We start from the raw sequence: 6,000 nt of genomic DNA, 5'->3' as shown, positions 1-6,000 counted from the left end.
ATATTAATAATAATAATAATTTCTTCACTTCTGTGGATTTGTCTATAAAATATCTGAATCTATCCAATAGCATACATGCTTTGTAAAGAGGTTTTCATTTTGGCTTCCTGAATACCTTCTGATTCCATGAGAAAGGAAGAAGTTCCTCAATTAACCCAGCAAATGAACTACTATGCCAACATCAGTAAAAATGGCCCCCCATTTCATAGATTTGTGTAAGGTGTTGGAAGACAATGAAATAGGAGCACAGATGCCCAAGGGAAATGCAGACTGATTCTGAGAAAAATTTCTATCCATACAGGGAATCCCTGCCAGACCCTCAGGCACAGTTGGCTCACTGTCACTGCCAATATCAACAGGAAGCTAGTTTATTAAGAAGCACCTTTCAACCTGGGAAAATTACTGACCTAAATTAAGAGCAAGAAAAAAAAAATATATTATAATAGACTGGCCTTGATATGCTTGCAATCAAAGGATTTAGAGATGGCATGAAGCAGATTGGCCATCTAATCCAACCATCTTGTTTTATAGAAGAGGGAAAAGTGGGTCAAGAGGGGAGGAATAGTTTCCACATGATTACACATATTGGAAGCAGGAAAGTAAGGATCAGAATTTGGATTCTCTCACTAAATCCACAGCTTTTTGGTTAAAAGTGAAAAATAGAGAAATTGTACAGTGTTTGTTTTTATTAAATGGAATCTCAGTAGTTCTTTCCCCATTCTCTAATGCTGCAACAAAATTTAGAGAGAGAGATTAAATATATAATATCATTGATAGTTAGGCCTTCCAGATGAGGAAATTCCTACCTCCAATGCAAGTTGGCACCTTCTACATACAACTGAGAATTTTAAAGACTTGCCTACACCACCAAGAGGTTGAGACATGTCCAGGGTTAAACAGCGTGCATGTTTCAGAGATGGGTTTTAGACTCGGGTAGTATGTCACCAAGGTCAGATCTGCTTATCAGCAGAAAAAAATTATGAAAATATAGAAGCATAAAATACAGGTGGAAAGAATGCTGGAAAACAGTGAGACTAATTTTACATATTTCCTCATTTTGCAGATGAGGAAATCAGGTCCACAGAGGGGAAATGACTTGGGTCTAAAACAGGATAGTGTTTAAGAAAGTATTTGAACATAATCCATACTCTAAATTTGATGCTTTTTCCAATGTGCCACACTGCTAAAATATAAGAAAATAAAAGTGCAATTACCACTTCCCCTTTTCTACACTAATCACAGAAGATAATCCTGAGGCTGTTGGGAGAAAAATATTGCCAGTCATAATCAACTCACACTTATTACATGCTATTGGGTTGATGACACAGAGGCAATACATAGATAATAATTAATTGTACACTCAGAGAGAGATTTCTTTTTTTATTCCCCACAGAACATGTAATTCAATTATAATAACACTTTAAAAAGAATGCAGTATTTCACAATGAGATTGCTTTGCCATCATTAATTAATGCATTCTCTCAAGGACACACATTTTTTATGCTTCAGGTCCCTTCAGTCTTTCTGACTCTCATAGTTAAAAGAAAATCATTCAGCAGTCAGGATATCTTTGTGGAAACATGACAGCACTAAACTTAGGGTCAGGTTGGCCTGGATCTGGTTAGAATTAGAAAAAAATGTCAGATGTGGAGTTCAGGTTATTTTTTCCCCCAAAGTCATTTTGGTATAGCATGTATTATTGAATGTTAGAAGTTACTGAGTAGATTAAGTTCATTTTCACCGAGATGTGAATAGTTACCTACTTAATCAGCTCTACTTCCTGGCATTTCCCTTGTAACACTTTAAATGTCCATGAACAAATTCATTTGTCTGTCTATCCCAAAGTTTGGCTTTCTGAGATACCCCAATAGAATCAAAGAGAGAAATAGTACACAAAAATGAAGGGTTTTCCTCTTCCTCTTTGTCTTGAGAAAATTTCCAAAGGAATCCCCTCCCAATCTACTCCCAAGAACTTTGGAGACAGGGAGTAGTAAAGGGTAAGGCTTCCAAGTAAGCTAAAGCAGTGGATTGATGACTGCATTAGGCCATTTTGTGAGCTTAAAAGAGGCTTCCACCAGAGAATAAGACCAGTCAAAACAAAAAGTAATAGGCTTTTATTATTTCACTTTTAATTCACAGACCAGAGGGCATAATATGGGAAACCTGGGAGCGGGAGCATGAGAGCAGGAGTTACAAGTGATTGATTTGAGCAGAATGGTATCTGGTTTTGCAGTATGATGAACTTTAGGAAATAACAGAATAAGAAAGGCAGATGGGATAATTAAGTATCATGTGGCTACGTTCTTCTCAAACTTGATAAACTCTGCTTTGCCAGAGATCTGTCATTCCTCCTGTTCAATTTCCCAGTTTGATGGATTCTTATATCTTCCATACCAGGGCAGCTCATTGCACAGACAAACCCTGTGCATTTTAAGGGATGGCAGAATTCTCACTCAAATGCATCTGATGTTGTAATACAGAGTTATTAGGAAATGGTCCAGGAAGCCCCAGCTTCCATGAGGAAGTATCAAACATAAGGATAAAAAAAAAACTTCACAGATAGAAACAAAAGGGATCCAATTTCAGGTGCTCATAGAGGCCCAAACTATATACATACATATATGTGCATGTAAGTGCACATGTTTACATATATACATGTGTATGTATATACACACCTATACATATATTTATATGGGTGTATTTTTGTATGATCACAGTGTAGTTAAAAGCATTGTAAATTCCATTGTGGAAAATAATAAAATGCTTCTTGCAAATAATGCACCAAGAAATGAGCAAATTTATCATATGGATAATGATATTCTTATATAGATTTATAGCTAATTCAGAGGGTCTACATCATGAAATATCTTTGCATCCCTGATTCATTCTTTCACTATCGCATCTCAGAATTTAAAGGGATCTCAGAGGTAACTAATTTTTGTGAACTGTGCCACTGATCTAAATATATCTATCATAGATTCAGTCATGTTGTTGGATCTTTAAGAGTCAAATGGAAATGTTTTAGAAAAGGCAGGTTAAATTTATCACTATTAAATGTCATGTTAGTATGATTAAATAATCCAGTAGTCACTTATAGGGGTGGGGAACCTATCAAAGTCATTTAGAATACTAATTCTGTTATCCAATATGTTAATTATACCTACCTTGATTATGTAATCAGAAAATTTGACATATTATGAATTTCCTCATTTGCAGATTAAAAAAATACCCACCCCAAATCCTCTATTACACATACTTCCATCCAGGTTCATTTTGATCAACTAATCAATTCTCTTTAGTCCCAGTTAATTTTCCAAAATGAAAGTTATTCATTTGTAATATTATGTAATTTACACCTTTAGTATTGTCCATCAAGATAGTATACTACTTTTATTTGCCAAATTCCATAATGAATTTTAAGGACACTACATATACAAGTCTAATCTCTATCAAAAGGAAATTATAGTTAGTTTTTATTATATTAGTCTTCTTGATTAAGCCCATATTTTTCCCCAGGATAAAAATTTAATCTTACTATATATGTTCAATAACCTACCTACTGGTCTGCTTGGAAAATCAGTTAATACTTTCTTGCCTCTACTTCTAAAATCCACATCTAATTTCTTCACATTTCATCAAATATCAAAGACAACCTCTCAGAGATTACATGTTAAAGTTCTTCTGTATCCCAGAAAGCAGTTCACTTGGATCCAGTGACTTGAATTCATCGATGTTCGTGCTCTCATGTCATTGCTGCACTTACCATGAGTTTCAAATTGCTATAAACTATTTTTCTCTATCATTCCTGGTACAAAAATAATTTTCTTTTTGAGAAATAAAACATAGCAAGTTGAATAGCTCTGCCTTTTCCAATCTATCATCATTGTTCTATTTATCCCAAGAAATAATCCTAGTCCTTCTTTGATCTTTTTCTAGCTCTCAATATAGCTTTTGAAAGTCATTTTGGTTGTCCACAGCCATCATTAACAGCTTCAGCTTCCTCTGAGCTTTTGAAGTCTCTGATATTTTTTTTTTATAGAACCATATCACTCTTTTTAAATTCACTTTTGTTAGTTGGACTTATTTCTGTCTTTTGAGAGGAAGATTGGAGTAGGGATAAGTGTCAGGACATGAAATCAAGAAAATCTCTGTCTAAATCCTCATTCAAACACTTATTAGATCATGCACACTTGGGCTATTCATTTAAGTCTTTTGCTCTAAGTTTTCACATCTCTAAAGTGGAGACGGTAATAGTATCAATAGTATCGATATTATTTGGATAAAATCAGAAAATACCAATTTAGTGCTTTGTAAATCTTAAAGTGTTATATAAAAGTGTACTCTTATTATGACATGCCGCTTTAATATCAAATTGGTTGAGGAATTCCATGTATCTTTATATTTGTGTCTAAAACTATAGCTTTCCTCCAACCTCCCTGTCCTTTGTTGAAATTATCAGTCATCAGAATTTCACACTTATAGATTATCCCATTCCTCTGAGATTAGCTTTTCCTATAGAATTTGGGCAATAAGATCTTACTTGACTAATATTTTTTTTTTCTGAAGTCTTTGAAATCTACTTGCCCCAAATCCAGGGTGGTTGTATAATGATATTTTTTAAATCTAAAATGGAATTATCTTTCCCTCTAAAGATTTCCATAATTTCAACTTCGATAACTGATTTATTAGATATTTCTTCATTATTTTTTTTAGGATTACATTAGATACCCTTCATGTGTTCATCATTGTATTGAACACTCCAATTAGATGAAAACTTACAAAATTAGAGGAAAAAAAAACATAAGACAATCCATTCTCTCAGACAATTTCAAATCTATCTGAGGATCCAAGACACTAACACAAGTAAAAGCAAGCAAAACTAAAGAAAACAAATAAAACCAATAACAAAATAAACAATGTGAACTGGAGTCATATTTATATGTTTAGAGTAAGGATCACTGATTAGCTTCTCCTTTCCCAGGAAGCAGTTCATAGTCCATGGTAGCTCAGAGTTCTTTGAAGCTATGTGTGATGGGATTATGCATGGGATACACAAGGGGATTATGCCTGAGGATAAACACTAAATAAAAGTTAAATCAAGAGTTTAAAGAAATAACAGTGAGTAGAGCACCAGCCCTGGAGTCCTGAGGATTTGAGTTGGGTCCAGCATCAGACACTTAACACAAAAACTAGCCGTGTGACCTTGGGCAAGTCTCTTAACCCCAATTGCCCTGCAAAAAGCAAAAAAAAAAAAAAAAAGTTTAAACAAATAATTTTAAAAAGCCAAAAGTAAAATCCTATAAATGTAAAGAAAATACCAAGATTTATTGTTTTTAGTAAAATGGAAGCATCTGTAGGACTTGAATCCAGGTCATGTCAAGCCATGCCTATCCAACTGGTCTTAGTAATGGGCTGCTACTGTCAGAGGTGACAACTTGGGGATTCATTGGTTCATGCCACTTTGGCAGGGGGGGAGTCAGTGTTCAAGTCATTCATCCATAACTATAGTACATATAGTGGGATAGTGTGAGTAATTTATTTGGTCTACTTTCTTGTTAGGATTTAGTCCTTTAAGGTATTGACAGTTGTATGATGCAGAAAGATGAGATTTTGCAGGGTCTTCTACTATAGCCATAATGTGCCATATTGAAGTGTCTTATCTGTTACTAATACATCATCTATGCTAGCAAGTATGTTGTTAAAACTTTCTTATCAATCCAGAAACGAGCACAATATTCTGAATACAGGAAACATAATAATTGTTGACTCTGGAAACGATAGTAGTGGGCGACCTCAACTTTGTCATCTCAGAATTAGTCATATCTAATAATAAAATAAATAAGAAAAAAATAAAGTGATGAATAGAATTAAGACAACCAGTAGTATTCTAGGCTAGTATAATAATATTCTAGTATAATGCTAGGGTTATTCCGATAGCATTACTGCTTTGGACAAGGATTCTTAGTGGTGTAAACCAGCACCTTCCTTGGTGAAATTTGG

This window comes from Petaurus breviceps, unplaced genomic scaffold, assembly GCF_028583685.1.
Source record: "Petaurus breviceps papuanus isolate PSGF00001 unplaced genomic scaffold, PetGlider_PUasm1.0 90731, whole genome shotgun sequence".
Lineage (NCBI taxonomy): Eukaryota > Metazoa > Chordata > Mammalia > Diprotodontia > Petauridae > Petaurus > Petaurus breviceps.
The sequence above is the reverse complement of the archived record's forward strand: the minus strand, read 5'-3'. Positions refer to the sequence as shown.